The sequence below is a fragment of the Sarcophilus harrisii genome, chromosome 5, assembly GCF_902635505.1.
Source record: "Sarcophilus harrisii chromosome 5, mSarHar1.11, whole genome shotgun sequence".
NCBI lineage: Eukaryota > Metazoa > Chordata > Mammalia > Dasyuromorphia > Dasyuridae > Sarcophilus > Sarcophilus harrisii.
Genome location: NC_045430.1, coordinates 224483534 through 224510525, shown reverse-complemented (window position 1 = coordinate 224510525; position 26992 = coordinate 224483534). Strand labels below are relative to the sequence as shown.

The following is a 26992-nucleotide window of genomic DNA, read 5'->3' as shown; positions in this document are numbered from 1 at the left end:
AAAATTGATCTTTGATATTGGCATTTATATCTTAAATTTTCTGCTAAGTTGAGATTTGGTTGATAAAATTCCTGAAAATCTGCAAGTTCATTGAATGTCCTTTTTTTTTTTCTTATTCAGAATTTTGTTGGATGTGATATTTTTGGCCACAGACCTAATTCTTTTGAATGCCAGTAGATATGATTCCAGGACCTGTAGTCTTTTATTGTAGCTGTTGATAAGTTTACACATAGATTATTTTGAACCATTTATTTGGGCATCTTTCTCAAGTTAGCCCTTTCCACTCTGCTCTTTAGTCTAAAACTTTCCTGGGCAAAGGCAAAAAGTAATTTTCACCTTCCTATTCCAAAATATTTTACATTCCATTCTCCTTCAAAGCGCCAAATACTTTTATGGGATATGAATTTACATTTGAGTAGTGACTATAATTATATAACATAACTTTTGTCTGCACTCAAAAAGCTCAGAACAACATTATACATATCTTGGGACAATGGAGAAAACAGAACACACAGGAGAAAAATAAAACCAAAGATTCATGAGGTATGTTATTGTAGAGCTTATTAATTAACTTGCTTTATGTGAAAGAGAAAAGCCATCCTTTTAGGGAGTCATTTTTATAGGTTGTTTTTTTCTTCTTTTTAACATGAGATAAACTATAGTATCTTCAATTTCACTACTGACAGTGGGTGAATAATTTAAAGAAGAGAAAAGTGCTTTGGGAGCAGAAAATTAATCACTGAAGAAAGTCTTGGTCTACTTTGGGAATCTACTAGGTTGTCATTTCATTTGCTGCATTGTTTCTCAGTTGGCAAAATAGTCACTTATGTTTTGTTTTGTTTTTTTCTTCTCTCTCTTTAGAGGAGAGCGTACGCAGATTCCCTTGAGAAGCTGGAGAATGATGGTGTGCACTTCATGAGTGAAACCACATTTTGAAGATCAAAGATTGAGGTAAGTGGGAATGGGGAACCATTATGATAATAGTTCTGTGGCTAATACTTGACTCACTTTGTCTTTATCCAGAGAAATTGTTAGATTGCCTTGTGAACCACTGGTAACTATTTCTCTCTCTCTCTCTCTCTCTTTTTTTAAAAGCTATTTGATTTAATTAGGGTTTTTCCATAGAACCTCTAAATGGAAAGAGTACTTGATTGAGAGTCACAGGACCTGAGTTCAAATCCTCTTTCTATTACCCACTAGCTGTTTGATTTTGAGGAAGTCACTTAATGTCTTTCAGCCTCAGTTTTCTAATCTGTATATGTATATATATATATTTGTTATGTTCCTATATTGTTCCCTGATGTCATTTCTCTAGATGCATTTGGTCCAGGGAAAAGCACACTAATTCAAGTTAGAGGACTAGGGCTTAATTCCTGCCTTATTATATATGTGACCTCAGGAAAGGGGCTTAATGTCTCTGGGCTTTATTTTCTACATGTGAAAAGGGAAAGGGGTCTCTGAAGTCTTCCCAGACCGAGAACTCTGTGAAGTGGACTTCTTCATAGCTATTAGCTAAATTGCGGTATTGAGGTGTGGGAGTGGGGGCGTTTCTATATTCTTAATTCCAGAGCTTTAAGATATTGAAACAATGTGACAAACACAGAAATTCATATTAGGAATTGTTTGGTCCATTATCCAAGATTCTAGGGAATTTCATTTCAATTAGCTCTGTAGGTATACCCTAGAATGAGTTGAATTCCCCCAAAAGGTCTAAAAGTCCCCACTTTGGAGGTGTTTTGGGTTTAAATCACCTCTCTTGGAACCAGATGATAGGGACTTCCTCCTTTACCTACACTACCCCTCACTTGGCATAATTAGGTTGCAAAATAGTCCCGTGTAGACTAAGCTCAGGGCATATCTTTTCAGTGTGTCTAGGAGAGAAAAATGACAACATCATCATCCCTGGTTTAATTTTCAAGGGCTGCAAAATCATGTAGACTGAGAGATAGTTTTGAGATGGTAGGAACAGGGAAGATTATTAGAGGTATGCTTACTGAGTTTATGTGGAATTGTTCGTGCATACTCCATTGAGATCAGAGTAAAGGAGCACTTCCTGTATTCCTAAAGCGGATCCCTGTGAAGCCAAATTGTGACTTCCCATGTTCTATCTTTGCTTCATGTGCTTTTAGCATCTGTTCTGATACTTGTGGAGACTTTCAGGGAGCATAGCCTATTAATGATAATCATGGTGAGGTACTGACCAGAGAGGTAAATCAAGGCACTGAAACATATTAGCATGGAGCACAGGTAATTTGACTGTGGCCATTACAGATTTGCCTAAAGAGTTCTTTTGATTTTTATAGTATTAAAGCATATATTTTTAAAATTAGTGATCAATTAGTGACCCCTTTCCCTCCTCTTTAACACATTGTTGGAAGGAGACTCCCTTCAAAACTTGTTTTGCTCCTTCATGCAAACATGAGTTTGAACACATCACCTAACAGAGCTCACTCAAGATGACTTTGAGCAAGACAGTGAGATGTTATCTGATTTCTTTCTTCTTCTGCAGTGCAAGGTCTTTACAGCAATTTCCCCTTTTTTACTGAGCAAATGCTGTATATACAAGGAGACTTCTCTTGCCTCTTTATGTGAAAACTACACAGTCACAAAATCCTTTGCTGTCTTACAGGCTTGGCATGAAATCATAGGGCTTCTTTGTTTTTCAGTCCCTGGTAGAGGCTCTTGGTAGGTTTCATTTTTGTGGCATGGGACTTGGGAGGAGTTTTTAGTTTGATATTTATCAGGACATTACTTCTAAGAAGTATCTGATTAATGAGGCAGAGTGAATTTGATACTCACTTATGAGAATACCAAAAAAAAAAAAAAAAAAAAAAAAAAAAAAAGGTGCAAACCAATCCCATTTGACTGAAAAAGCCCAAACAGGCTCTCTGAAGTCAAGAGCCAGCCCTGGTGGAAGACCCCTGACTTTCTTTCTGCATGGTGCTTGCACAGTTAGGGACCTCCAATTAACTTCACAGGAAATGTAGGAGGGTGAATATCAGATCAATCTGCCCTCTTGGAATGGTGATGGTGCAAAAGGGCATTTCGAAAAAAGTGCACTTTGGAACTGGGAGCTTGGCTTTCTGGGTTCCAAAGGATAGGAAGTGGTTAACAGGAGCCTGTTGGTCTCTTCTGCTCGAGATGCATCCCCTGAGAAAAGCTTACATTCCTGGGTCGCTCGCTCATCATGCCTGGGGATGGACAAGGTAGGCTTAAGTGTTCCTCTGGCCATCTCCAAGAAATGCACTACCTTGGGCAGGCTTTAGCTTTTCACTTAACTTGGGGATATAGTGTTGATTCCTTTCTCTGCCTGGGGCCGATCTGTGCAAATTGCTTTACAGTTCTCCAAGATTTGGTATTTATCTTGCGATGCCGCCAGACTTCCAACATGTCACAAACTTCAGGCTTGAACTCTGGTGGTCTCTTTGATCCAGTGGGTGACAGAGAGAAAGAGAGAGAGAGAGAGACTGATTTAATGAACTTAAGGGGAGATCAAGTGTGAATGTGGTGTTTGGGGGGCCACCCGGGCTAATCCTGTGATCAAGCACCCCTTGAAATTTGGTGTAGCAGGAGAAATACGGAGCCAGAGTTTGAAGAGGACAGGTAAGAAACTTCTGCTGCTTCTAAAACGATTCCAGATGGTTTACTTTAGAGAGAGAAGGGTCCCAAGGAATGATAGAGGATAGCTGGTTTCTCTGGTCCTGGTCCTAGTCCTATAATGGGCTTAGTCATTCACCTCCTTTAGACTAAGATAATAGATTGGCAAAAGAAGGAGTGCGTCAGGTGTTGGTTTATCCTAGCATGACCAAACACTCATTTTGGAGGGTTTTGGCAGCAGCATTTCAAATACAGATAACATAAATTGGACTCCAAGTAAAAAAATACTAATACTTATTACTCTACCAGTGCCAGTAAATAGCACTTTGCTTTGTAGCACTTTGCCCTTGGAGGGCAAGGGGGTAGAAATCCTCCTTTTTTTATTTTAGTATGTGACTAAGAGTTGTTCATCTTCTTTCAAGTGGAACTCACTCTAAAGTGGGAGATAAAGGATCTTAGAAGAATATAATGACAATTTTCCTTTTACCTACACTCCCAATTCTGCATTTTTGTCTCATTTGAGTAGAAAAGTCATCCTAGGTAGATTCGAAGGAGATTTGGAAGGGAGGGTTAAAATACATTAGAGCAACTACCTCCCTGAGCCTTAGTTTCCTCAACTATAGAGAAGTTTTTGGACTAGAGGGCCTTTCTGGCTCTAGACCTATAATCCTATAGTTCTAAGAATTGGGGTGATTTTTCTTTTAGAGTTCACATTTATTTGGATACTCTTCTTAACTTTTTTTTTTTTGCCGGGTTTAAGACTTTTTGAGCATTCTTTGGCCCTGGGAGAGAGTTGTATAACCATAAAACTTGAGAATCCTGGCCATAGAAGAAATGTTCCTTTAAAAACCCCAAGGACAGAAAATTGAATGCAGCTGTGCACAAGAATTATGAAGCCAAGTGATAGTTCAGTTTTGGGAGTGCCATGTACAACTTTCCCAGCCCACTCATGCTGTGGTCCCTTAGAGATGGGAGAAGAGGTTTTTTTTTTGTTGTTGGGTTTTTTTTTTTTTCAAGTTTGGAAGAAGAATTAGAAATCGGACTTCCTGCATACTTCTGTGATGTGGTTCTTTGAAAAGGCAGGATGGCGGAGTGGGGACTTCTTGATGCTAATTGTTATCTATCTTTTTGCTTGCTCCTAGTGGCCTTCATATGGCACACTGGAATTTGAGCCATTCCTTGAGGATTGCCATGCTTTTGTAGGCTTAGTGTACTTCCTGAGAGTCAAAGATTACATAGTTTAGAAATCGCAACATTGGAACTAGAAGGGACCTCACCAAGCACCTAGGTGCTTCAATCTAGTCCCATTTTCTTTCTTTCTTTTTTGTTTTTACTGAAGCAATTGGGGTTAAGTGACTTGCCCAGGGTCAAAACAGCTAGGAAGTGTTAAGTATCTGAGACCAGATTTGAACTTGGGTCTTCCCGACTTCAGGGCTGGTGCTCAATCCACTGTGCCATTTAGCTACCCCTCTAGTCCCATTTTCTTAATTAAACAATTAAGAGGAATAGGGGTGAAATAAATGATTTTTCCAAAGACCACATGGACACCTGGGTAGAAGTTAGCCAGAGAGTCTGAGTCCCAGATAAGGGTGTGATACACATAGATTCTGCTTTGGGAAGTGAAGGAGGAAAAGTGGAAAGCATTTAGTAAGCCCCTATTATGAGCCAAGCACTGTGCTAAGTGCTTTACAAATATTATCTCATCCGAACTTTTGGTGTAGTATCCTTCTTCTAAATGTGACCTTTAAAAAAATAATTGGCTACATTAGCCCTGTTCACCTTCTGCTTTGATAAAAATTAAGTTGCTCTTTTTCTGCTATTAGCTGGGTGGGACATTGTTAGGTTTCTGTTGAAAGCCATCTAAGATGTTCTGCTTTTAATCACATTGCTCTGTTAGACCTTGAAATGATAATTCATGTTTCTTCCTGCCCAGGATTAGATTACTGTAATTGTTATTTGCTAGACACCCACTGGGGATCCGTATCATTGCTTGTTTGGTAGAGAAAGTGGTATTAGGTTTCTGGTGAGAAAGGGATTGAATCTGCCTATTTTAAAGTCTTTGGGCAACACCAAAAATATTGATGAGGACTATTCTCATCCATAAGATATATTCTGAAAAGGAACTATATCCTTTCTTTACAACTTGCAATATAAAAATGAGTAAACAAAAATGTCTAACTGATAATGCTAATAAATTTACCTTTGCATGTAGTTCTTCATAAGTGTCCACAAATATGTTTGTAATTGAATTAAGAGAAAGATGTCCTTTAAGGGGAAAGATTAGGATGCTGAGAGCAGACTGTGCTTCAGCTTCACAGGGGAATTGAATTTTAAATAATGGCTGCTACATTAGGATATACTGCACATATGGTAAGACCTAGACAGAGAGGCTGAGGAATAAGAAATTAATCATCACAGACAAGGGACAGTGAGAAAGTATGAAGAATAAATTCTCTTAAAATCTCTGTCTTGGTATTTCTCTTAGCAGCCATATTTATTATGGTCCCATTTGGAATGGAAGCACGGAGTCCATGTGAATGTGAAATCAGAAAGTTGTTTGGTAATCTACTCATCTAAATGAGTAGATTGGAAGTATATCTCTATATTCTGAACTTTTCCTCCTTTTCACTCTTCACAGGTGTTGCTGTTTATAAATGTACTTTGACACCAGATGATGTCTAGGAGTGATTCACAATTTCTAATTAGATGAGATTAAAAGCATTGATTGTATCTGTGGAGTCAAACAAATGAGGGCTTTGGGGGCCTAAAAATCAATTATTGGCTTGACTAAATGCACAGACAGATCTCTAGGAGATTCCTTTGTATGGGATATATGGCAGGACAACCCCTTCAGGGACTGAGGTTTGGAGAGGCTCAGATTGTGATTAAGATGACCGAGACTGAGTCTGTTTCTGAATTGCCTGGATACTGCCTCCAGCCAGCCATTCAACCTCTTCTGCCATGCTGTGAAATGTATTGGTTTCCTGCTGTCTCTAAAATCTAGTCATTTTAAGGGAAATGCCAAAGAAGTATTACATTCAGTGCAGACAATTATTAACTTAGATGGAACTGAGGAGTATCTACCATATGGCAATATGAATTTGCTTTTCTTTGCTGAGGATTTCTTTTCTTCCCGCCACCTTGTCATTTACCTTGTCCTTCTAATATAGTCAAATACCCTCATTCCTTCTCCAGTCTTTACTTTTTCCTTGCCACTAGAATCATTCTTTCTCTTCTCATTACTGTTCATGAAGCCAGAGCTATTATTCAAGCTTTTGGGAGGATGAGGTCCCTAGATCCTGCAGACCATCATCCCACTGGTGATGCTGCCAGAGCTAATGAAGTCTTACATTTTTGTGGTGGAGCAGGGGGCCCTCACTTGATAGGAATAGGGGAGAAAAGAGTTAAACAAGACATGCTATGTCTTTGATGTCCCAAAGGGAAGCAAACATATTTTTCTTCTGGAAACATTGTTGTGGCTTTAAAATTTAGCTACTTATTTAATTTTATTATTTCCAGAATCTGTGATGATTTTATCCATGTCGAGATTCCTTCCACCACCAGAACACAATCTTTTCTTTTCCTTACTAGCTAGCTTTATATAATCTTGTGTCCAACCCTCTAATGATAAGTCTCTGAACTTAGGTTGGGCTTGAATGACAGACGTAGTCAATATCTGGCTTCTTATTTGAATCTTCAGGGCTCTGAGACACCTATTATAATAGAAATACAGTGGGAGAGTTGAACATCATAATGGATTTTGGTTGATCCAGCCCAGGAACTGAACTATCACTTTAAGCCAATTTTGAGGTAGGGGTAGGAGGCTGGTAGAATCCATTCTGAACTCCAAACAAAAAGATGAGTATCTTATGGAAAGCTGGTTATAAGTGGAGGTCATGTCTTGGCCCAGTGTTACAACCTTACTTACCGTTTTGTACTTTCATCTACTGCCATGTTTTGATTTCTTGGTTCATGGAAATAAAGAGTGACTATAGTTCCAGATTCAGGGTTTTTATTTTATTTTATTTTTTCTTGTTTTGTTTTCTAAGAACTAACCCCAAAGTTGCCAGAATTTTGGTTTAGAAATTCTGGATGCTTGCCCTTGATTTTGTTGGATCTCAGCTATCCTTTTTTGAAATTTTGAGAGTTCCAGAAAAGTGCTTTTAGAAACATAAGGAAGCTTGCATGCAAGGAGATTTCAGATAATCTGTTCTTTATATAGAATATTTATTATATCAAGTATATAATATTTTATACTTAAATATTCAGGCTGTAAGAAACACCAAACAATCGCAATTGACTGTATTGGCTGTATCAATTCCCATTTTAGAAAGGATAGTATTTCTATATTATTAGGCCTATCTATATAGCAATCTAAATGGATCCTGTCACAGTATATACATCTCACATTACTTTCAAGGCTCTGAGATTAGTCTCCTAGTAATGTCAATCCAGCATTGTAAAGTTAGCCTCTTTAGTGCCAGGAATCACAAAATACTGCTGCAAGTTTATCCTTGGTAATCCTATTTTTCATTTGGACTCTGAAGCCAAGTTTTGTGTTTCCATCATGCTTTACTACATAGCCATTGCCATAGTAATAGCCTGGGAATAAAGAGTTTGGCACTCTGATCAGCTGACCAAGCAGGGACTAAAGATCACCCACAGCTCAACTAGATTTTTTTTTAAGCTAATAAAATTTTACTTAATATAAAAAAAATAATAAAAATCCCAAACTCCAATAACAACCAATTGATAGAGTTGGATATGGGATAGAAAATGGAATATTTTCAAATAATATGTTACTTTTTGCTTACTTTCTCAAGATGTATAGATATAGACATGTATGTATGTAGCCAATACACATATACACATACAAATATGCACATGTTCCAGAACTTCTTCAGTTGCATCAGACCTCATTCTTTTAACAAGGAGATCATTTCAGATCCATCATTTAGGGGCAGATGCAGGGAAACCCAGGTACATGATACTGCCTTCTCTTAAATGGCATAGAAATTCCAAAGCGAAGGCTTATGCAGTGAAGTATATCGGAGCTGACTTAAAGCCCATCTGTGCACAGCTTCTTGTCTAATAGCGTTTTTCTACATTGGAGATGGGAATCTAAAGAAACTCTTTTACCACTTCCTTTCTTTAGTTGACATCTAGAATTAAAGCGAGACATTTAGAAGCGGAAGCAGATGAACTGGTGACTCTTGTCCTCCTTTCCTAGTATTGTTATCATCCTTTCTTGTTGCTATGGAAATAGATGCTTCAGAAGAAGAGAAATTGATTAATGTTAAGGCAGTTGAGAAGGCAATTTTAACTATTCCCTTTACTAGTTTTCTGGTCCAATACAAGAGTAACTATTTCCATTCTTCTCTTGTCCTGATTTGGGAGAGGAGGAAGAGGAAAAAGGAAGAGAAGAGAATAATATTAAGGCTTTGAACCTGGAACAAGAGGGGAATATGATTTGAATTGAATGAATGAGATAAAGACCTAAGGTATACAATTTTGATGTCTTTTGTCCTTGATGTTTTATCTTATCTCACTTCAACAAACCTGTGAAAAGGACTGTGCCTGGTCTCAATTGCTGCTTTATATGACATTCCCCAGAGCTAATCTTTTCTAAAAATAAAGTATCAGCATACATTAGTTTGACTCTTCAGTGACAGTTGAGAGGGTGTTTGAATCTTGGTCTTATGCTATGGAAACCTTGAGATAGGTTTCAAGGGCATCAATCAGTCAACTAACCGATGAGCCCAGATGAAGCTCCTACTATAGGTTCTTTGTTGGATCTTCAAAAACAAAAGCAATCCAATATCTACCTGCAAGTACCTTACAATTTATGTGGAAAACCACATGGAAATAAATACAAGGAAATTGGTAGAGGATTAGCAAGATTGGGATTTAATTCTTGGGGATATCAAAGGAAGCCTCAAGAAGTAGCTAGCCCTTAGACCAAGCTTTGAAAGAAATGAGAAATTCTAAGTGAGAGAAAGAAAGTGGGAACTTAGTCTTGGCAAAGTCAAGGAGATGAGAGAATTATATGTGCAACAATTATGCCAATTTGTTTGGACCATAAAATACTAAATCATTCTTTTTTCTTTTTTTATATTAGTTGATGTCTTCTGTTTCTTAAGTTATCTTGGCTGTCTCAAGTGTGCCTTTCCCTTCCAGAGAGTCATGGCATATCATAAATCATATTTTTTTAGAGAGGAAACAAATTAATACAACTGATCAATACATTGAAAAAAATTCATTAACAATTTGCAAGGTGTTTTGATTTGTATTCTTATTATTAGCTATTTGGAGCATACTTGTATGATTATATTTACTTTTCAGTTCTTTTGAGAACTATTTATTCACGGTTAGCATCCCCTTGGATCCTTCTAGCAAGTGTTGTACTAGTCTTTGTACCTTCTTCTCTGACTTCCCTTATCCTGATAAAACAACCAGACAAAAACAAACAAAACAAAAATACCAACAATTACATCTTCTCTTGCACATTTTACCATATTTTACTCCTATTTCTCTCCACTTATCCACTGCTAAATTTCTAGCAAGAGTGATTTAGCTTCCTTGTCTTAACAAGTGTCTTAACCTTGAACAACCCAAAAGTCAGATTAACTCATACATTGATTAAATACCTACTGTGAACCAGGCACTGTGCTAGTGGACAATGAATATATTGGAGAGACAAAGATAACTGATATTTGAAGGAAACCAGAAAAGGTAAGAGATGAAGGTGAGGAGGAAGAGAGTTCCAGATTTGGTGAACAGCTAATGAAAATTCCTGGAGTTGGGAGTGTCTAGTATGAGGGAAGGGCAAGGAGGATGTCTGAGTTATGGGTTGGTGTATTTGGGGGAACAGTGATGGTCAAGAATAAGAAGACTAGAGTAGTAGGAAGGGGCCAGCGTATGGTTTGCTTTTCTAGTAAACAATTGACTTTGTCAAGTGAAGAATCATGGCAACCTGCAGTTAAAACCAGATTTAAATACAAACTCATCATTTCTGCCTCTCAGAATGCTTGTCATCATGGCTTTACTCCTCCATGCTCTTAATTTCTTCTTCTGTAAAGTAGGGATAAAGTGAGGTCATATTTATAAAGTACTTTGCAAACCTTTAAGCACTATCTATTTTCTAGCTATCATTAGATATTACTTTTAGTTTTCTTTAATTTTCCTAGTACTATATTTTCTGCACATGCTCTATCTCTTCCTTCCAAGAGTTTATGTTCTGCTGGGCTAAAGCATTAGGAACATGAGAATTGTAAAATGCTCTCAATGAAACATGAAAAGGGAATAGACAAACTTTTATGAGAATTCATGATTGAAGTGGTGACTCAGCTGTATACAGTTTGAGAAATAATATGTTTTCAAGATTTTCAAGTTGCCTCCTGATACAAAAGAAAACAGAACAACATTTTTTAGCCTTAATATTTTTTTGGCAATACTATGTGGTTGTGACTTACTGGACATAGTATTCAGAAGAAGAAAAAATTACAAGTTATCACATGGTACAGCATGTTGCCAATGTTTAGTGTGGCAGAAAAGAAGTAAAAGGCATTCTAAACTCAGGCCTCAGCAGGTCTGAAGTAATGGGGGTGGATCATAGAAACAAAGTAACAACTAAAAGAGAAAAGTGGTTATTGTAGGAAAATCTCTAAGGAGATTTCTACCTTGACAATGAAACTCAGTAATCTCCAAGATAGGTCTCCTTAAAGATAGCATCAGTCTTGCTCTACCTATAGCAGCCAGTTTTGGAGAGGAAATAAAATACAGCTTGAGGTTTTCTACTGATATAACCACACAGACGTACAACTTGGGGGTTTCTTTATCACAATACTTCTATTATTCCTCCTCTTGCATAGCACCAAGGGTATATATAACGGAAAAGGAGGTGAGATGATCAGTGTCTAGGTTAACAGCCTGAAGGCTGTTGCAATAATCATAGTACATGAGGAAAATCCTCAGTGAACAGAGGAAATCTGTGATTATGGAGTTTCTGTGACAGACAGAAAAGAGAAGACCAAAAAAGAGTTCCAAGTATGGTATACTTGATGGGAGAGTACTCAGAGAAATATCAGGGTAGAAAGATGCTAGGGAAAGACACTGACCAAACAAAGGAGAAGGGAGGAATGGAGGCTAGACTTCTCCTTCTGAGGATGAATAATTGGGAAAAAGAGACTGAGACAGATATTTAATGGTGATTGAGGGGTCAGGTCATTTTACTGGTTGTTGGAATAGGAATTTTGAAGAGGGAATGGGGTGAGGTGAGGGCAGGAAAGAGTAGGAATTGTGGAATGAATCACAGCTGCCCCTGAGAATGTGACAGGCAGGAGGGGAGGCTATGGGCAAAGTGCCTTTTTGCATGTAAAGTAGATGGAAAATCTTGGACCTTCTAACTCTGTGCCTAGATTAAACAACCTGTACAAGGAATGGAATCTGCTTTAGTTCCTCTTTCTCGCTTGAAGGTGAGTATATCAATTGTATTTTAAATGCAAAGCATAATCATAAAGCTGGGAAAGTCATTTAACCTCTCCAGACCTCAGTTTCCTCATCTTTTAAAAGAGGAATTTGGACTAGCGGGTTTCTAAAGTCTCTTCCAGCTCTGATCCTTTGATCCTAGTGCTTTTTGGGTAGATTCATTGCCTTTTTATAAAAATAATCTAAGGAATTGCCTTTTCGAACTAGAGACAGCTTATAGAGTTTAAAAAATAAATACCACACCACAAACTGATTTAAATCCTGAAGAAGGAATTCAATTTTGCTGAAGAAATGAATATACAAATATGTACAAAATTTACTAGAGTAGCTTATTCACCTAGCAGAACAGTATGTAATACTCCAATTTAAGTTCTAAGCAATTTGGGTTTAGTAGTGAAACTTTAGAATCTCCATGCCTGAAACAAACATGTGCAGATATGCTTTACAATAAATCTTTTACTTATTTTCAAAAATTCAAATGGCTTTGTTAACTTTTGTTCATTAATTTTTCTTTATGGAGTTTGTCTGCAAGTAAGGTAAATAATGGGTATTCAAAAGGTAAGTCCTATTGAGTTGACTTAAAACTATCATTTTTAGATTTTAACAACTTTTCCTCGAAATAGTTAGGGACTTGTCCAAAGTTATACATTCAGTTATTGATCAACTCAAGAGTAAAAACCAGGTTGCACCTCTTGCTATAATGCTCTTTCTATTTAAGTAGAATGAAGGAGAAAGGATTGAATGAAGAGCATTCTGAATAATTCAATTAAAAATTCTTTTGCATTTATCATCATTTTGTACTTATATAAGTATCAAACTATTCACCTCAACTTCTCAAAATTCCTAGGCTTACATTACTGTACTTGAGATCAAAATATATTAAAAGTTTCTAGTGTTATTGTTATTATTGTGTTGTAATTTTTTTGGAAGGTTTTGGAGGATACATCCAGACACTCTAGTCTTTAATAAACTTGGACCTTTTCTTTATTCCTGTTCAAAATATGAAAATGTTACAAATTGTTTTCCTGACTTAAGCTACCATTTGCATAGTGTCTTCCACAGTGCTTTTGTGTTTCCAACCTTCACAATAAAATAGAGGGAAAGATAAAGTTGACAGTATAATTGAATTTGAAGTAGCTGCAGAGCCGGGCTTGTTGCAACAGCTGATTTGATCCCTGGGCTGCCTTTCCAGAGCTATTTATGGTAGATTAGCTGGTATCAACACTCTACTGTTCAGCCCATAAAAGGCTGGTCCTATGTGAACTTGCCACACTGCATTTGGCATAGTCCTCAGAGGCTGCCGAGATTGTCTAGCTTCGTGTGGATAAGACCAGTGATGGATGGGAGCACAGAAGCCAGACTGACAAACTGCAGCCTTGAGGACTCCCGACTGCTAAGGACTTGTAAAAGAAAACTCTGTCCCAAAACGCTCCGGTACTCCTTGCTCAGGGGAGATTTGGACCTATAGCTTTTGCCCTGTTCATGTAGTTGGCTTCTATACATGCTTATTGGAAAGTCCCGAGCTAAATTTACTCTCTTCTGAATCATCTTCACCGGTATGACTCTGTGTTCTTGTAGAATGTATCCTTGGAAGTTGAATTTGTTGAAACAAGTCTGAAATAACAGAGTAGAGACCATCAAAAATAGAATGAAGAGGATCTAACTTTTTGTGTCTATTGGTGGGATAGAGGTTTTTGTGTGTCTTTACTTTTTCCTCTTTTAACTTAGAAGACCAAGGATCTCTTAGAAATTTGAAGTAAGTGAAAATTGTTTCTTTTAAGTCTTAAGAGACTTATTGTCATTCTAGCATGTGTTCTAGGAATGTATGGATCTGAAATGCTGTGTAATTAGCACTTTTAGCCTTCTTTGAGTCTACCCCCTGGAGGTATTTGGGAGTAGGCTAGGGTGTTTGTTTTTGATAGGACATTGGGGTTCAATTCTGAAGGAAGACTGCTATAAACAACCTTTTAGTATGGGTAGTAAACTGTATACATGTTAGCTTCTCAAATCTCATAATCTAAAAACCTGTAATCTAAGAATTATAAATAAACTTCCAGCCCAGTGTATTTTACTAACTTGTTTTTTGGCAATCTGAACAAAACATTCCCAGAAGGGCAAATTAGTCATAATAATGGTGAGTATTTAGATAAGTAAATCAGAATTCTACCTGCAATTTAATATTTAATTTGAGGAAAGACAACTTTATCACTTGTGTAAAGCTTTGAATTTATTGGCAGCACACGCTCAGTATTTTGGTATTTATGTTCCATCTTCTATCTTCAGTTTCCAAACTAAAAATTACCCTTCAGGAGAAAAGTTGTTTTGTTGCTGAGCCATTTTAGAACTTGGGGCTGAGGCTGCTCAAAATATTTGCTCCTTTCTCTAAGTTGGAAATGTAGTAGTTAGATGTAACCTCTATTGAGTAAGAGAAACCTTGTCTCTGAGCCTGACTGGAGCCTAACAGGTTCACTTGATAACTCATCCTCAGTTTCTTCATCTGTAAAATAGTAATTACTTTAAATGGCTCTGAGATCAAAAGAGAGAATGCTGATAAAGTACTTTGTGAATTTTAAACTCTATAAATGTAAATAAAATATAAGCTATAACTTATATTTGTATTTACCTATAAGCTTAGATTTATAATTATAATTTTCTATAGAAATAGAGCTATATAAAATATCAATTATTACTCTTATTAAGTAATAATAAGTTATCTGAGGTATGATTCACATATTTTTAAAGTTTTTTTTCCTTCAGAGATGTTTCTTTATATAGATTCAAATGGACTAAAAATAGTCATAATTTCATCATTTCTCAGAGGAATATTTATAGGGAAGAGAAAATTATTTTTAATGTCAATTGAACCCTCCTTTACAACAAATAAAGTATATAGTCAAGCAAATCAATTCATCACACTCATTCTGTCTTAAATTATATGTCTTCTTCCTTACCAGTGCCTGAGTTGGGAGACCTCTCCTTCCACCCCTTGAGGTGAGGTATGGTCTTTATCTTTTCATGAAAATTTTGCCAAGATTCTCTGGATGCTTAATATTTCTGATTTCTAGGGTGGCGATGGTTAAAGACATTGGCTCTGGGGTCAAAGGACCTTGAGTTGTATCTTTGGGTGATCTTGGCCAAATTATTTAGTGTCTCCAAGCTTTATTGTTCTCATCTGTAAAATGGGAGGAATTACTCCAGGTGATAAAGTCCAGCTTGGAAATTACAATTCTTGGAATTTCAGACTTGTTTTACTTTGTATTTCTCTTATTAGTGGTTTGACATATTCTTCCCCATGGTTGTTGAACATTTGCCTTTCTATTTTGGAAAACTGCCTGATCTTTCCACCCTGTTTGTCAAAATGTTTAAAGAACTACATTCATTGAAGGACTTTGGGACCATAAGGAGTGTTGTGGGGAAGTGCCTTTGACATATTATGGGTTAGGAAGGGAAAGTCTGCTCTAGAAAGCAGCTTGCTGAGTAGGAAGTAATGCCTCACTTTTAAGAGGAAAGGGTCCCTAGTTTTTGAAGTATTCTTTGCCATTATGTTAGCAGAAGTGTGTTCATTGGTGAGGTTTGCATTGAAGTAAGAGAATTTCTACACTTGGATTTTTATTTTTGGAGCCCCAGGGTCCCCTGTTTAGTAGCAACACATGATACTTCATGCCAAAATGCAGCTGCATTAATCCCTAGAGTATTTCTGCCATATTCTTATCCAATGTGAAAAGGGCATATTGGACTCGGGGAGCTATTGGAATAAAAACTATGTAAGAAGAATAGAGCGCTGTCTTAATAGAATGGAATAAATGGGTTTGTGTATATGAGCTTTTGCCAGTACAGGAAATTAAGGCACATTCAACAAGATGAATGATTTCAGTATTGGAGGTTTGCCTGAAATTAAGAAACATCATCCACTAGGGTGATTTGATATGTGTGCGCCCTTATCAGGCACTGCACTTGATCTTTTTTGAGTAAAACATTCTTCTAAACACTTTTATATGTTGCCTTTTCACATCTATATGCTGCCCCCTCTTGAGGACCGATGAGGAATATTGTAGCTTCTTGATTTTTAAACCAATGTATGTTATAGACAAAGTACTATTGAGACATGCTTGGGAGAGATTCAATTTGTTTTTATAATATGTTTCTTTTAATTCTGAAAGTGTATTCAAATTTTAGTTGTTCTTCCAATCTAATAAAAAGATTCATAAATAAAGGGATATAGGGTGTGTGTAAATATAGCACAAATGATATTACGTAATTGGGCTTTGGTTTTTGCTTTGGACTCAATTGTCTTAGTATGTGGGGCTTTCAGTCAATCGAGTATTTTTATTTCAGTCATTGGGATATAAATAGAAAAATCCAAAGAGATTCTGCCTTCTTTGAACTTATAGTCAGGAAGAACAACAGGAACACAGTAAATCAAGATAGAGTGTTCCACATTGAGGGAAAGGCATGGAGAATCATGGAGGTTCTTGAGCTGAACTTAGAAAATCGCTAAATTTATAGAAGTGAGGGAAGAGTATCTAAGGAGTTGGGGACAGCCTGTGGAAAGGCAAGAACATAAATGGAAGATAGAATGTTGTGGGAAAATGTCCTGTATTTAGCTAAGCAGAAATAAAAAAAAAAAGGATAAATCAGTTATTGGTCTGAATATATAAAAGATGTGAGCCATGGGAGATGAATAAATATAAATTGAGATTTGTTCAATACAGGAAATATTTATTAAGCACCAAATATGGGGAAGATATAATGCTGAGGTTGGAAGGTGAAACTAAACACTTCAAATCTGTAAGGTATTTTTAATCTAGAGAGATTGTTTATTAAGAAAGGAGGGCAGACTCAATTATTCCCTTATTATTTTTTGCTGAATAACAGGTGCATATCTTAATTCAAGTAGGTAGAAAAATGAAATAATCACAACATAATATTTACATTCACAGGATAGAGGGAAATGATAAAGAAATTAGTCTAGCTTTTGGGGTAGTGGGAGGGTAGGTAGGTGGCACCATGGAGTGAGGAAACCTGATTTCAAATTTGACCTCAGACACTAGCTGTGTGACCCTAAGCAAAGTCAGTTTCTTTGATTGTAAAAAAGGGATAATAATTGGACCTACCTCCCAGAGTTGTTGTTGTGAGGATAAAATGAGATCAGTCAGTTATTTAATCAGTAAACACTTATTAAGTTTCTATTATATGCCAGGCTATAATAAACTTTGGAGATACAAAGAAGAGTCAAAGACACTTGAAGTCTGAAAAAGTTACAATCTAATGGGGGAAGACAACATGCAAACAAATATATACAAACAAGTTATGTATGGATAAATAGAAAATTATTAATAGAAAGAATACACTCAATTTAAGAGGGAATGGGAAAAGTACTACCATTGTCACTACCAACATAGTAGGAAAACAACCAATTTGTCAATGTGTTAACATGTTTTCTTCAATAATGAGGTCTACCTTAGCTAAAGCAACCATTTTAGAACTAAAATTGAAATTTTAAGGAACAAATTATAGCCAAATCAATTTCAGAGTGATAGGAACTTTGTAAGTATAAAAGATAGGATAAATAAATAGCTTTGGCATGTTTTTTGATTTGTTTTTAACATTATCTTTGTTGGTTTAATGGTTAATGCAGAAATTTGTCTTTCATGTCTATACATATTTGTAATGCATTTTAGTTTTCTTGCTTTCTCGATGGATTGAGGTGGAGGAAGAGGACTAGAGAGAAAATATAAAATTAAAAATTGGGGAAAAACACCTATACATGTCATTTTTTTCAGTGCAAATTAAAGAAAACAACAATAATATATTAGTTCATCATGTGTAGTTAGCAGAAACAAGCCCAGGCAGTCTGAAAAGTTTTGCAACAGTTAATCCATATAACCTTTGCAAATTTCTTTTCTTAAAATGCTTGAGTAAGCTAAATAGGTTGAGAAGATCAAAAAGAGCTGTGCATGCTATAAATGATAGAAATTTAACATTATTATATTGGTTTTAATTACCACCAAATGTTCATTTAGCTGCACATACATAACCCAATTGGCTAATCCACAGACTTCTGACTAATTTGTGTTGAATTCTTGGGGGAAAGAATCCATCATCATGACTAGATAAAAAATTCTTGGGCGCTTTTAATTTGAAGGATTCAGCTTTTTAAGACCAAATTATGTTTCACTGCACAAGAGAGATAATCCCTTTCATCTGGAATTTATTTGTATTTATATAGCATCTTTTCTCAAGAGGTTTTAAGAAGTTTCATGGAGAACTTTCCAACAGCCAACAATTTTAGTTATTTCAAAAGTTAGATACAGAGACCATTTGTAAGTGGAGAGACCCATGAAAGGAGATGAATCAGCAAGGACTCTGTAAAGATCTTGTAGTGGGTCTCAGGGGTTTTTAACCTTTTTTTGGATCATGTTTCCCTTTGACAATCTGGTTTTTACCAGAAGACCATTTAAGGGTTTTTCTTTGAACCTCTTCTCAGAATAAATTCAAAGAATAAAATACATAGAATTATCCAGGAAACTAAAAGTTGTTGAAAATAATGATGTAATTTTTCCCATCCAAGTTCATGGACTCCCTGAAATCTACTGGACTTCTTAGTTAAGAACCCCTAGAAGAACAGAGCATCATAGACTTAGAACTATGCCAACTTTAGAGGTCACTTCAACAGCTCCTTTACTTTATAAATGAGAAAATTGAGTCTCAGAGAAGTAAAGTGATTGATATATGGTAGATCTAAGCTTCAGACCCAAGTCATCTAACTCTTGATGAGTTCCTTGTTTGAAACAGATCTAGTCCAGAGCCCAAAGGTGTCTGAGCACTGAAGGGAGTTCTGTCACACGGGGCAAAGTAGACTAGTGGGGAAAGCACTCTGGAAGAAGACTGAGAAGCTATTTCTGGCTCTGGCTTTGTTGCTACTGAGCTGAATGCCATAGCACAAGTCATTTAACACCTCTGTTTTGATTTCTGAAAACTGTGAAGTTGAATTAGATGACATTTGAAATATGATCCCATAGGTATAATTACCTTCTTATTGGAATCATGTTACATATTTACAGTATTTCTAGGGTTTACAGAGCACTTTTTATTTGATTCTCATAATAACCCCAGAAACAGTTAGAATTATGGATAGAACACTGGCCTGAGTCTAAGTTCTTCATCAAAGACATGGGCTATCTGTGTGACCCTGGATGACAAGTCCCTTAACTTCTCTCAGCCTTAGATTCCTTATTTGTAAAAGGAGAGCCTCAGCATAGTGCTTGGCATGTAGTAAGCACTTAGTACATATTTTATGGACTGACTTGACTATAAGGTCACTTCTAGCTTTAAGTCAGTGATCTTATGAACTCAGTGATGCAGGTAGTGCAAATACTATTATAAGGATTTTTATCATCATCATCATCACCATCACCATCATCATCCCTGTTTTGTAAATGAGGAAAACTGAGGCCCAGAGGAGTTAAGTGACTTGCTCGTAGTCATAGTTAAGGACAGCTAGGTAGTGCCATAGTACACAGAGTAGTAGATCTGAAATCAGAAAGACTGACTCATCTTCCTGAGTTCAAATCCAGCTTCAAATATTTACTAATTGTATGATCCTGGGCAAGTCACTTAACCATGTTTGCCTTAGTTCTCTCATCTGTAAAATGGTCTGGAAAAAGAAATGGCAAACCATTCCAGTATCTTTGCCAAGAAAATCTTAAAAGGGCTTATGAAGAATCATACATGACTGAAATGACTGAACAACAAATAGTCATAGTAGTAGAACCAGTATTCATGGTACCCCAAAGCCCATGCTCTTTATACTAAGGTAGGTCCCAATCATTATTATTAAGCATAAAACTAATTTTACAACTATAATAAATTTTACACAGCTGTGGTGTCATTATTACAGATTCATTTGAAGATTATTGAAATACCAAACTATTTAAAGGTTTGTAAGACTTGAGAAATAACTGGAGTATTTGGAGTGGATGAGTGATCAGGCCAGGCAGACATTTTAATGTAAGGTCTCACCAGTTGTTCTTCTGAGCTAGTAATTGTCTTAAAGACATTGGATCATGGAACCATAGGTTTAAAACTGGAAGATACTTTAGAATCCATCAAGTACAATCTCTTCATTTTACAGATAAGGAAAATAAGGCACAAAGAGTTATATTATACAGGAACTCAGTAAGCAGAGCTGGGATTTTAATCCTATTTATGAAAGGATGTGTGTGTTCTCAAAAGATTGGTCCAGAGACATATGGTGCCAGTGGAACCGGGTGCCAATGGAAAATGCCATAAGAGGAAGCCCAGCTCTTACCCTGCTGGAAAAATGTGTGGACAAGTTGGCATAGCTGAGATAACCAAAAATTCATAAACCTATGAGAGGAGTTCACTGATCCGTGGTACAGAGGATGACTGTAAGGCTCATCAACACAATTGATTTGCTATTTCTAAAAACAAGAAATAAAAACATACAAAAGTATAGAAAAATCCAAGAAACTCTTTACAGAGTTTTGTTTGTTTTGGCATTTGGTGGACTTATATTCTCACTGTGTTGAATAACAACAAATTCTTAGGACCTTAAGTTACCTTGGACATTTTATACTCTTAAATTTAGTCTGGCTCCTATTTCATACTGATTAGAAAGCATTCCCGCTCCCATTTGTGGAAGGGTGGTCTCAAAGTCAAAGTGATTTCCTATGGCAAGTATAAATATAATAGAATACAATAAAATTCTTAATCTAGTCAAATAAGATAAAATTCTAATATTCTATGAATTCCAGTTGGAACACCTGAATTTTCATCCTAAGAACAAAATAGGACTTACCTTTCTTGTGAAAAGCATATGTTATACTTCCTTAAGTTGTCTTAAGCAATGTACATACCAGTGGTAAAAAGCCATCCTTTGTTACTGAACCCTTTCATCAAGAGTAACTGAATATACTAAATCAGATTGAATGACTCTATAAAAAACAGTCCAGCTGAACTATTGAGCTCAATGGATATTTAAAAATAACCAGTTGTGGTGACTACCCATCTCAGTTTCCTCCTGACCTTATTTGGGTTTTCTAGAAGGGTGTACATATATAGAAATCATATAAAGGAAAGTCTTCCCCTCCACTTTTTACCCTTCTCCCCTTTCCCTCCTCTTTTCTACTCTTTTTTCCTCTTCCCATCCTACTCTTCTTCCTTTTGTCATGATTTCTCCTTTTTTCTGTTTCCTTTCTATCTTCTTTATTTTTCTCTTCCTCATTTTCCCTCTCCCTTTTTGTGGTTTTTCTTTCCTTATCTCTTCTCTTACCTTTATTCATCTTCTGAAACCAAAATCAAGATCTCTACTCATGAATATCTGTAAGTTTTCCTAAATATAATGTATGCTACAATTATGGATGAATGGAGTAGCTTTAAAAAAAAATCTAACTCTATAATACTTTTTATAGGAGAAAGACAAACAGAGGGAAAGGAAGAGAGAGAGAGAGGGAAACGGTAGGAAGAAGGGGGTGGGGGAAAGAGAGAGAGAGAGAGAGATCTAGAGAAGGGGAAGAAAGAGAGAGAAATTGAGATTGATTCCTTTTAATTTAGCCCTTTGTTGGCTAAAGTCCTCTCTCCATTCCAGTTTAAATTGTTAACAGACTGAAGGGCAGGTTTTATACAGAAGGTTATAGAAATGAATTTGGTTAAAAAAATTTGCAATATTACAAATGAAAATAAGAATTCAGAACTATACATTTGAATTTATGTTGCCTGAAAATTATCAATGCTTTGGGTCACCTGTCATAAAGAATGACACACTGGTTTAATTATAGTTGAGTAAAAATTAAAATAAGACATCAGCTTCTGCTTTGGTGCTCATTATCTTCAATTTAAATTTAGAAATGTTGCAATTCCCCCAAGCCCCAAGGGCTACTGATTTGTTTTTTTTTGCTTATTTGCTTATCTGTCTGTCTGTCTTTCCATTTTTTTTTTTTTTGGGTCTATCCTTTCATATATCTATTTACCCATCCATATAATTTGTTTATTTCCTTGTTTGCTCACATATTCATTTGTTTATTGATTGATTGATTGATTGCATGCCAGAACAAGATGAACTTCAGGATCTAAATTCACATGTGATTCATGTGAATTTCTGGGGCTTGTCAAGGGTAGCTGTGAATATGTGACTAAGTTCCTGGGACTTTATATACTGGCAATGACTGCAAGCACTTCGTCTCAGTTCAAAGCTCTTTTGTTTTAAAACTTAACAGCCAAAGAGTAAAAGCTGTTGACCCTGACCGTAAATATTTATCATAAGTCTAGTTCCTGTGGGCTAACAGCAATCATTTTGGCAGGGAGCTGCTAAGATCTGGCAGGCTCAGCAAATTATGAAAGAAATTAAGGTCTGTACATTATCAGTATTTCTTAAATGGGTCTGAGTTTTCATTTGTAACCAATCAGGAAAGCTTTCTTTCTGAATTTTAAGTATCGTTAAGTATCAAATACAAGTATATGTACTTAGCTAAATGGTGAACAAATGGATGGATAGAAAAAATTGTTCATTAAACACTTATGTGCAAAGTGAAGAAGAAGAGTTTCTGCTTTCAGGTTGCTCATATTTAGGCAAGACACATGTCAACTGTAGGTGGTGCCTGTGTCGTTGGTATATATTGGGTCTCTGCCCCATTAAAGCACTTAACCAGGATGAGGAATGGGGAGTAGATCTGTGTCAGAGGGGAAATTCTGGGTCCTCTCCAGTAGGGATAAGGCTAGGAGAATCCATCTCATCTGGGTAAAAGGAGAAGAGGAGATTGGTAAGATTCTGGGGCAAAAGGAGTAAAGGGGGGTGGGGCATCATGGTTGGTGCTTAACTGGGTGGAACTTTACACCCCAAAGCATCAGGGCACCTACTGAGGGTAAGGCGAGTTGGAATAGCTTAGTAGCAGCTTCTAACAGATAGGCGGTTAGGAAAAAAAGGGGTGTGTTGTGCATAAATTCATCCAAGGAAATCCATCATCCAAGGAAAACTCTGCTGACAAGAGGCAATATGATTTGGTGGAAAGACCACACTGGTCTTAGAATTAGAGGAGATGGATTTGAATCTCTGCTCTGCTACTCACTATTTGCGTGATCCATCTGGGGTCTCAACTTCATCTGTAATTGGACTTGGAATTGGATCAGGTGACCTTCTAGCTCCAAACCTGTGATCCAATGGAGAAAAGATGGCCCTCTAGACTACTCTGAATGTTAGTGGTTGCCGACAAGAATGACTGTGGTTATTATCCCTTTTCTAGCCCAGAGGACAGTGGCAAAGGAGTGAAAAGTCTGAAATGAACACTTTTCCATAAAATGAACCTGGTTAGAAGCTCTCAGGGCAGCTGTAGTAGTTCTCAAGTCTTTGCAGGCCAGAGTCCCTCTCTGCTCTAACATAGAGTATAGTTGTTAACAGGTGGAAAAGCAAATTTATGATCCAGAAAGTTAGTTTAATACTTGAAGTGGAAATAAAAAAGCCAAGTAAAATTCCTCCACCTACTCTTTCTCCCCCTTCTTTTCCTTTCCTTTTCTCCATTAGAATGAGCAAGAATTTCTAGAATAGAAAGAGAATGCCATGGTACTGTGGAAAAAGTCACAAGATCTGAGTTCAAATTGTCTTTGCTTTGAACCTGTGTGAGCTTAGCCAAGTTTCCCTGGGCTTCAGTTACCTCTTCTATCAAATGGAGATTTGGCCTCTACTGGTCCTTTCCCTGGCAATTCTAAGATTCCTAAAGAATCCAGTGAAAAGGAATATTCTTTGATGTTGATACTTGGTTTATACTGTAAGGACTTTTTAGTCTTGCAGGGTTTTTTAAACAGGGAGAGAAGGGAAGGGAATAAGCATTTATATAGTACCTGTGCCAGGTACTTTGTTAAGTGCTCTAAAACAATTTTTTTTTTTAAACAAAATCTCACTTGGGAATAATTTCCTCTCAACAACTCTTTCTTGAGAACCATCCTAGAGAGGTTTATTTTTAAGGAAAGAGGAAAAAAATAAGCAAGACTGATTTCTACATCAAAAAAGTTTAGAAAATAATCACAGTGCTCTGTTCCTCCGATTCTTCCACTTCTGAAAGGAGTGGGGTGGATATCTCTTCTCCTTTCTCTTCTTTGGGGCCATATTTGCTCCTGGTGATTTTCAACATTCATTTTTGATTGTTTTGTGCTTTAGTTGAGATTGAAAATATTTGGGGTAGTTTAACAACTTTGTGCTGTCCCCTTCATTAAGTACCATACACACAGTAAGTAAAGATATAGATATGTATATATACATATCTATATCTTTTTCTGTGTGCGTGTATATTTGTATGTGTGGATGTGTATGGAAAACAGTTCCTTCCTCTAGAAGCTTAGCTTCCATTTATTTGCATCCTATTCTATATACTGCTGGGTTCAGCAGAGTATGGAAGGGCTTGATCTTCTTACTTTTGCATTTTGGAGGTTTGTTGCATATAGCCATAATACACATTTTGGTTATAAAAGACCAACCATTTTCCCTTACTTGCCTTCATGGTAATAAGCTCGATTTTTGAACCTGGCAAACTCTTTTTGCCCTACCAAAATTACAGAGTATTTATTTTGTATAAAGCTTGAATCTATATACTAGGTACATACGAGTTCCTTGAGGATAGGGATTGTTGATCTTTAGTGAGCTTTGGGGAGCTCTGTCTATAAGTTACATAGTTGTATCTAACTTAGAGATAAGTTGGGATCTGTTTTGGTGGAAGTTCCCAGTCAGTCACCAAATATTTATGCAAGTGCAGATACAAACAGAAGGAGCTTACATCTTAATGGATAAGGGAACAATCATTTATTAAGGACCTAATGTATGTTGGACATCTTACAAATAGTATCTGATTTCCTCACAACTCTGGGAGGTAAGTGCTATTATTATCATCCCTATTTTACAGAGAAGGAAACCAAGACAGAGGTTAAATAACTTGATTAGGGCCATACAGTTTGTGTCTGAAAACACACATAAAATAAGAACTAAAAGGGCTGAAGAGATTTTGGGGGAACATGCGGCAGGCAGGAACTTGCTTTGAATAAGGTGGCATTGGTGAAATCTTAAGTGTGTTACAAGTAAAACCTGTAAGAACATGAGGAATGCCTAGATGTGACCCCAAATTATCTCAAAACTCACCAGGGGTAGAAGTGCTTTCTTCCCCCCTCCCTAACCATGAAGAGCTCTTCATGGCCAGTAGCACCTAGGGAAGGGAACTTTGATGGTGAGAAGGCAGCCACTTTAAGGCAATGAAGTTCAAAGAGTTAGAATCAACTTGGAGGGAAATGAAGAGCTTTATCTTGGATCCTCTTCAAAATGGAAGTTCCAGGAGGAAACTTGGCAATGGGAAAAGAGGAACAGAGGGATGTTTCAGCATGAGAAGACTCTGGTTGTTAGGGAAGTTCCAGAGCGAAGAGACAGCCAGGGCAATCTTGGAGCTATATAAGCTTCTAGACTGGGAGCTGGGACATTATCTCATCTAACCACCACTTTTTAGATATGAAGAATCTGGGAGCACGCTAAGTGGATTGCCCTTAGTCACACAGATATCTAAACAAAGGTTGGAGTTGATCTTATATCTTTATTCCAAGTGAAACTGATTCTTAATGTGGGGTCTGCAAGATAAGAACTATTTTCATGTTAAAGACATTTAAATTTTTAATATGATAAATATAGATGTAACACATATAACAATGATTTTTAGGATTTCTGAAATCAAAAAGTTTGAAAGCTACTGCATTATAATACCTTTGAGATAACTTGAGACTCTGACTATTATGACTTCACTAAGTGAGAGAATATCTATAAAATGGTTAGCCCAGTACCTGGCACAAAGTAGACACTTAATAAATGTTTATTTTCTTTTTCTTTTAAACATCTCATTCTGTTGCGGTAGTGGTAGTTGTTCAGTTGTTTTCAGTCAAATTAAATTGCATAAGTCAATTAAAAACATATGTAAAGTATTTTATAAACTTTATGTGCTGTTTAAATGCTTTGTTGTTCAATCATTTCAGATTCTTTATGACCCTACTTTGGTATTTTCCTCGCCGAGATACTAGAATGGTTTGCCATTTTACAGATAAGGAAACTAAGGCAAACAGGGGTAAGTGACTTACCCTCAAAGTCACAAGCTAGGAAGTGCCTAAGAACTGATTTGAACTCAGGATTGGTTCTCTAACCATTGTATCACTTAGCTGCCCCTCAGTGCAATGGAGGGCATCCCAGTTCTCTCTCAGCTCTAGAAAAGGTCATCATCCAGCTTTGGAATAATTTTGCTGTTTTAGAAGATGTTCTGAGCCAGACTCTTAGGGGAACCCCCAAAATATCTCCTAGAGTGGCCCAGGGGAACTGCTTATTCTGTTGAATTTAGGCATATTCCTCATTGAGGAAATTTCATTATAAACTAGCAACTAATAGATTGGCTGCTAGACTGTCCCCAAAGGAAGAAATAAAATTTGCATTCTAATAGAACCTCCTTTTTAACGAGATGGTCCAGAGTTTTCTTGGCAGTGGATACTTACAGATGGCAAATAGCTTATCCAATACTCACCATGAGAATTCCCTGAGCCAAGTGTCCAGATCTTTGTGTCATTGTATTGGCCACGGATAAAGGAGTTATATGAAGACTTGTTGATTCCAGAGAGTGAAACCTGGTTTTCTGCTCTTAATGAAGTGCTAAAGAAGTCAAGGAGGAGGAAAGTGAGGTTCATAGAGATCAAATGACCTGACCTGGATCACGGACTTGGCAAAGAGATGTCCAAGCCGGCAGAGTTAGCATCTTGTAGAGTCTCCCTTCTGCCTTTGACAAAGCCCACGGGAGCCCTTCAAATGAGAGTGAGCAGGGGAGTGAAATCTTGTAGAGAAAAGCATTTATTCCAGTAAAAAATTTATTTGGGAGTCACT

The 26992-nt window shown here is 36.8% G+C and overlaps 1 protein-coding gene across 9 annotated transcripts in view; it reads left to right on the top strand.

The window, feature by feature from the left end:
* Positions 1-26992, top strand: part of SVIL (supervillin) — a 254897-nt gene that overhangs the window by 69105 nt on the left and 158800 nt on the right. For 8 of the 9 annotated variants that reach the window (XM_031939775.1, XM_031939772.1, XM_031939768.1 and 5 more), the window contains one exon: positions 862-951. The gene's annotated coding sequence lies outside the window, so the exon portion shown is untranslated. Of the gene's footprint in view, positions 1-861; positions 952-9872; positions 13641-26992 lie in introns of those variants that run through there. The other variant, XM_031939776.1, reaches the window with a different exon arrangement.